At 44.9% G+C, this 5,822-nt stretch overlaps 1 protein-coding gene across 1 annotated transcript in view; it reads right to left on the reverse strand.

Moving 5' to 3' along the window:
• The window catches only part of gphnb (gephyrin b), a 78,177-nt gene extending 72,648 nt beyond the window's left edge, over positions 1-5,529 (reverse strand). Inside the window, exon 1 of the mRNA XM_025056933.1 lies at positions 5,420-5,529. The gene's annotated coding sequence lies outside the window, so the exon portion shown is untranslated. The remainder of the gene's footprint in view (positions 1-5,419) is intronic.
• Between the last annotated feature and the right edge of the window lie 293 nt (positions 5,530-5,822).

Genomic DNA, 5,822 nt, shown 5'->3' on the forward strand with positions numbered 1-5,822 from the left:
ACAGGCTTAAGAGCATATCACAGTCTGACCTGTGAAAACGCAACAACATCCCCGAGCACGAAAAGCAAAGCTGCTATTTATAGAACAGCTCCACACTGTATAATTTCTCTTGTTTATTCTCATGGAAAAAAAAAAAAAAAAAAAAAAAGAAACGCCCATCCTCCAGCTCGTGTTGAGAATCTATACATAATTCACTAAGGCGTGAAACATGTGGTGCTCCCTGGCTTCAGACACCACTTCCTGTCCAGGTCCAGTGACCTCTATACAGTAGCCAAGTCCCTCTTCCACTGTGTTAGCATTAGCGACAGGAGGGTTGGTCTGCCAAGGACGTGACTGGGACCATGAAGTCTACAGTTTAAACACAAACATGGAGAGTGAAGCTGAAGATATAGTTTTTTAAAAAAAAAAGTCTCAGTAGGAAGTTTGTCAAATAGCAGGTTTGCTAAAGCTAAGACTAAAAATAAAGATTGGGTTTAAAAGGAGCATCCATCAAAGGCTCTGGCCTTATCGCTGCCCTGAAACAAAATCTCATCATTGAAAGTATTTTAAAGCCACTCACGATAATGTACTCTGTTGAACATTTATAAGTTGAGCTGCACAGATACCAATACTGGTAAAAGTACTGCCCCTATACTACGTTCAAATACTTGTACTCAAAGACATATTCGGAGCCAGCGACCACATATTCCCTGAAAGATTTTCACCACAACCGGTTGAACTGGCCTGCCTGCAGTCCAGATCTGTTTTCACACATACAGGTCCTGTGATTCCTGATCATCCAGAGCTGACGCTGTAGAACACCAAGAACAGGAGAACGACCCAGTGGTGAGAGAGCCAGAAGAATTCACAGCTGCAGCTGCATCTACTGACACAGCGGTGAGGTCTGAAATGGTCACTTTTGATCAGAAAATATGTCTCTAAAAAAAAAAAGACAAGTCCGGCCTCGTTGTTGTCGGCAACCGCTGCCCAACGTGTGAGGGTATTTGTCTCTGCAGCATCTGGACATCTGTCCACTGCCTGTCAGTGATGGAGAGAACACACACACACACACCACGGGCCACAGCTGGCAAGATTTCCTGGAAGGCTGGAATTCCCTGGTTGTTGTAAAGAGAGAGAGAGAGAGAGAGAGAGACGTGGAGCGGAGGAGGGAGAACGTCCATCAGCGCGCCAACTCTGAAGACCCCGTCTGTTGTGTAGGGGACGGTGTTGATGTGGCGTGAGGCTGTGTACGCTGGTGCACGAGTGCGTGACATAATGACAGCGTAATTACCTCACCATCGCTGGCGCTGCCTGCTGTTCATGGATAGGTGATGAGGAGGCCGGGGCCATCGCTCTCCCCTTTTTCCCTCCCCATCCATCACAGTAATAAGGGGAGCCCCAGCAGACGCAGAGAGAGAGAGAGAGAGAGAGAGAGAGAGAGACGCAAACATATGCTTTTCCGGTCTTTGTGGTAATCCCAGGGAAACCCCCTCTGTTTCCCCAAAGGACTCAGGACAACAGTGAGGTAGTGCTGGTTACGGTGGCGGTGGCGGGACAGCGGCTCGTAGCGAGCACTTGTGTGATATGAAAACAGGCAGAGATGGAGTCTCCCCGCTCTGCAGCAGATAACTTATTCAACAACACAGATAACTCAGGGTATTTCTGGAAGCTGCTTTATTACTTCATGTCCTGAACGTTGTCCCTGAAGTCTGTGGAAAAGACGTGCACGTCCGTCCGCTGCCATAAAGCACGCGGGACACGGTGGCCAGAGGGCCGTAAAGCTTTTTACTTCCACCCGGATGAGCCCCGAGCCTGGCCCGTAACTGAAGGATGAAACGTTTGATAAAGAACACGTCAATTCCACGAGGTTTTCATAGGCCTCGGGATTCTACAGGATTATTTCATATTGACACAGGATATCACACAGTTCACTTTTAGGGCGAGGGTTTAGGATCTTAGCACCACTTCAACCCACAGAAGGCAGGATTTCCTTCAACGATGGCATGGTATCACCAGCCTGCAGTACCGGCGTATACCAGCCGACTGGTCCAACCGACAGGTCGTGGACCGCTGCCGTGGGGTCATGACTTTTGTCATATCAAAATATTAGGATTAACCTGGAGTGACGTGGATTAATTCACTTCATGTTGTAATTAATGGGATATAATTTTTTTAAAGTTGTTAGCCCTGGTTTTTAAACCTGGCATCCCAATCTGGGCTGCAGCAAAATCGCAGCAATGCTGGGTATAAAAAAAAACCAAACCTCCCGTAATTTTTTTTGCACCAACTCCTATTGTTTTGGGAAGCAAAACCAGCCGAGACACGCGAGAACGCAGGAGAACTACTTACAAATCTTCTGTGATCTATCGTCGTGTCCTAACCTCGTCCTGGAGCAACACTGTTTTAGACATCAGGACACAGGAGTAAAGGACAAATGTAGACGTCCTCAACAGGAAAAAAAAGTCAAAGAACAGGAATCCAGGCCAATCCTGTGTCCAGGACAAATGCTCTCATGCTGAGCATGACTGAGGCTAATTGGCCTGAAAGCATACAAGTGGCTTTCACGGTAAAACTCTTTGTATCGTAGTAATTTGTTATGCAACAGCAGCGATGAGAGGAGATAATAAGACTTGTTAATCCTTAAACCAATCATTTGTTTTCTTGGAAATATGCCCCGTTCATTAAGGCAGGCTGCTTTTCAATTACAACCACGGGGAATGAAAAGAAAAGCAACACAAAAATAAAAGCCAAAAATAAAAAGGTAAAAGCCAACCCTGGGGCTTATCTGACATCGTCTCATGTTGCCTTTTCCAGAAAACATGACTAAACCTGGCTTCGGAAAAAAAACAATTATCTCTCAACGACTGAGCAGCCGAGGCTTCACTCAGGACAACTGGGGAGAGAGTCCCGTGGTTGGGAGCAGTAATTAGGCACCGACACCGGGGAAAATAAGAAAAATGAAGGTTGAGAGAAGAAGTGAGGAAGATGAAGTAGGAGAAGAGGACGTGTGTGTGTGTGTGTGTGTGTGTTTCCCCACCGTCGCTCCTGGGCTTCGGAATCAAACCCATTACATCTGATACTGGAATTCTCTCTGCTCCTGAATTAATGCGATGCGTCCACGCTTCTCTCGAGTCGGCCAGTGTCGCATAGCATCGCTGCAGAAGGAGCTGCAGCACCAGGAAGAAAGAGAGGAGGACGGGGGGAGAAGAGTGAAGGCCGGAGAGTCTGAGCGAGGGAGGCTGGCTGCAGCCGGAGGGTCATTTCATATTTCCATTTATCTAATTTATTGTTTTTTTTTTCTTTTCTTTTGCTTCCAAGGAGCGGACCGGAACAAACACTGCCCATCGCTCACAGCATATACGGTACGGTGTCCACATAAACCAGGGGTCCTGTAGTCAATCTGCATAATTAACAGAGTGGCATTTGAAAAGCAGAACGTCAGCACAAACAACCCCGGACGCTGAACTTCCCCGGGTCATTTTCTTTTTCCAGCCACGTCATTGGCTCCTGATGCAGAGGAGTTAAACCATACATGGCCCCAAACCAGAAGTGGAAAAACATGTCTGTAGTTAATGAGTGCAGCACTTCCTGGATCGTGTCAGTGATAATCAGTCGACTTCGTGGACTACTGATGTAGCGGCGGAGTCATAAAGACGCCCGACGACTTCAGGAGAGGTTCTGTATGATTCAGAGTTCACGGGAAAAAATAAGCTCCTTCTCATGTGATCACCAACCTCTACACTTAGGATTCAAATATATACAGTACATATATATACATATATATATATTAAGATAACTTCATGATTGTGTCCCACTTGTTGTTGATTCTTCACAAAAAAATACAGTTTTATATCTTTATGTTTGAAGCCTGAAATGTGGCAAAAGGTCACAAAGTTCAAGGGGGCCAAATACTTTCGCAAGGCACTGTATAACATAAAAAATGTTAAATAGCATGTGGTGAATTGCTTTGATCAAATGTTTTTTGCCAAAACTTGGTTGACAAAAAATATGGTTAAAACAGGAGTTAACATTCAGGTTGTTGTAAGACCTTTTTTTAAGGGGTACAGCGCCACAGAGTGGTGGAGTTTATATCATCTATGTCATCAACTAGTCATTGAGCTGCATTATTATAAACACCTCTAGGTGTCCCTCTGTGCATTTGTTACAGTCGAGGATGTTCGAGAAAAAAAAGTGGAAAAGTTCCTTCTACTGAATTATAAACTTATTTAAAGTCACATCTGGTTAAAACATTATTTTTGGTCAGTATCTTAACTGAAAGCCCGGCTTTCTTCTTACTGTGAGCAGCAGCAGCAGCAGCAGCAGCAGCAGCAGCATCAGCAGAGTGAGGCTGAGACGTCCATCCATCTCTGCCTCAGCCCATCTGTAGTGACACATCTGATGTAATGTTATGTAAGCGGCCCGACTCTCTGCGGCTTCACAGCTACCTCTGCACATCACGTCAACGCCAGCACCCGAACACATCACACCAGACAGATACATGCAATCTCCGGCAAATCAGCCGCACATGGGACGGAAGCTAAAGTCAGGCAGTGCTGCAGCTGCAGCCAGAAGAGACACTGAGAAACAGAGTAACTTCACCAGGAAATGGTTCTAAAATAGAACCCTTCGTCCCAGGAATGAATCTGGTCCACGTTCAGGACCTGTCTGTGACAACGTTCTTCTCTGAGGGAATTAACTGGAGATTCCACCGTGTTTAAAAACATGACAATTTACTTCACAGTACACGAGACTTCACACTCAGAATACTACAAATACTGTAAGGACTTGTAGTATTTGTTTTCAATGGTTTTACTTTAGATGATTTTAACGTAGCTTAGCTTTTAAAGTCTTGTCACTGCTTAGTTCCATTTATTTCATTAGGTTTTGGTTATTTTATATAAAAAAATGACATGAACTATTTAAGAAACATTTTTATTCCAACATTTTTTTATTCTATAATTTCTGATGCCTGATGACTTTGACTAAACATCAGGCGATGTGCTGTGACAACACGTCCTAACCTTTGTCTTTAACCTTTGTGGAAAATATTTGGACGCCCCTGGGTGAGACGATGTCAGGATAACCGTCCTTCAAATACCAGAAACTTCCCAGCAGTTGGTTTGACCTGATCCAGTTGACCTGGACGGAACTATTTTTGGATAAGTTGACTGGGCTGTGTTCTTTAAGTGGAGGTGGAACACACACACACACAGAGAAACTGAACACACACACACACACACACACAGAAACTGTCGCCTGTCATCAGAGCTGATATGAACGTCAGGGAGCACGAACCAAACGGGGAAAAAAAAAAAAATGGACCCAGTAAAACAGCCTTCAAGCACCCGTCCTCCTTCTAAGACATTCCCAGGAAAGAATTGGATTTGGGGATTTGCCGGACAGCGTGTAGCCTTTGGGATGTAATCTCACGTCCACTTACCTATTAACCTCCGCCGGCAGAGAAGCTGGAATGACTTTCAAGCTCCAGTGGCTCTGCTGCAGAATAATGACTGTGGTGAGTTCAGGTAATGTGGTTAGCGGAGGAGGGGGTGAGGGAGGGAGGGGAGGGGGGAGAAAGTTAAAGTCAGAGGCTGGATGTTGGTGAAGTCCGTAACCTGACGACTGACGTCAAACGTGTTAGCTCTGCTGCTAAAGACAGGAAATTAAAAACTGTTTGAAGAATAAAAGACATGAACAGAAACAGATGAAAATAAAGAGGTTGAATTTACAAATGTAAAAAAGTTAAGTTAATAATGTGATGGTTACACATCTGTGAGCTCGTTCTACTTCACAGCCCTGTCACTGAGGTCAAATCAGACACAGAACTAATTCAACTTTCAGCA

Source organism: Cynoglossus semilaevis, chromosome 7, assembly GCF_000523025.1.
Source record: "Cynoglossus semilaevis isolate Cse_v1.0 chromosome 7, Cse_v1.0, whole genome shotgun sequence".
Taxonomy (NCBI): Eukaryota; Metazoa; Chordata; class Actinopteri; order Pleuronectiformes; family Cynoglossidae; genus Cynoglossus; species Cynoglossus semilaevis.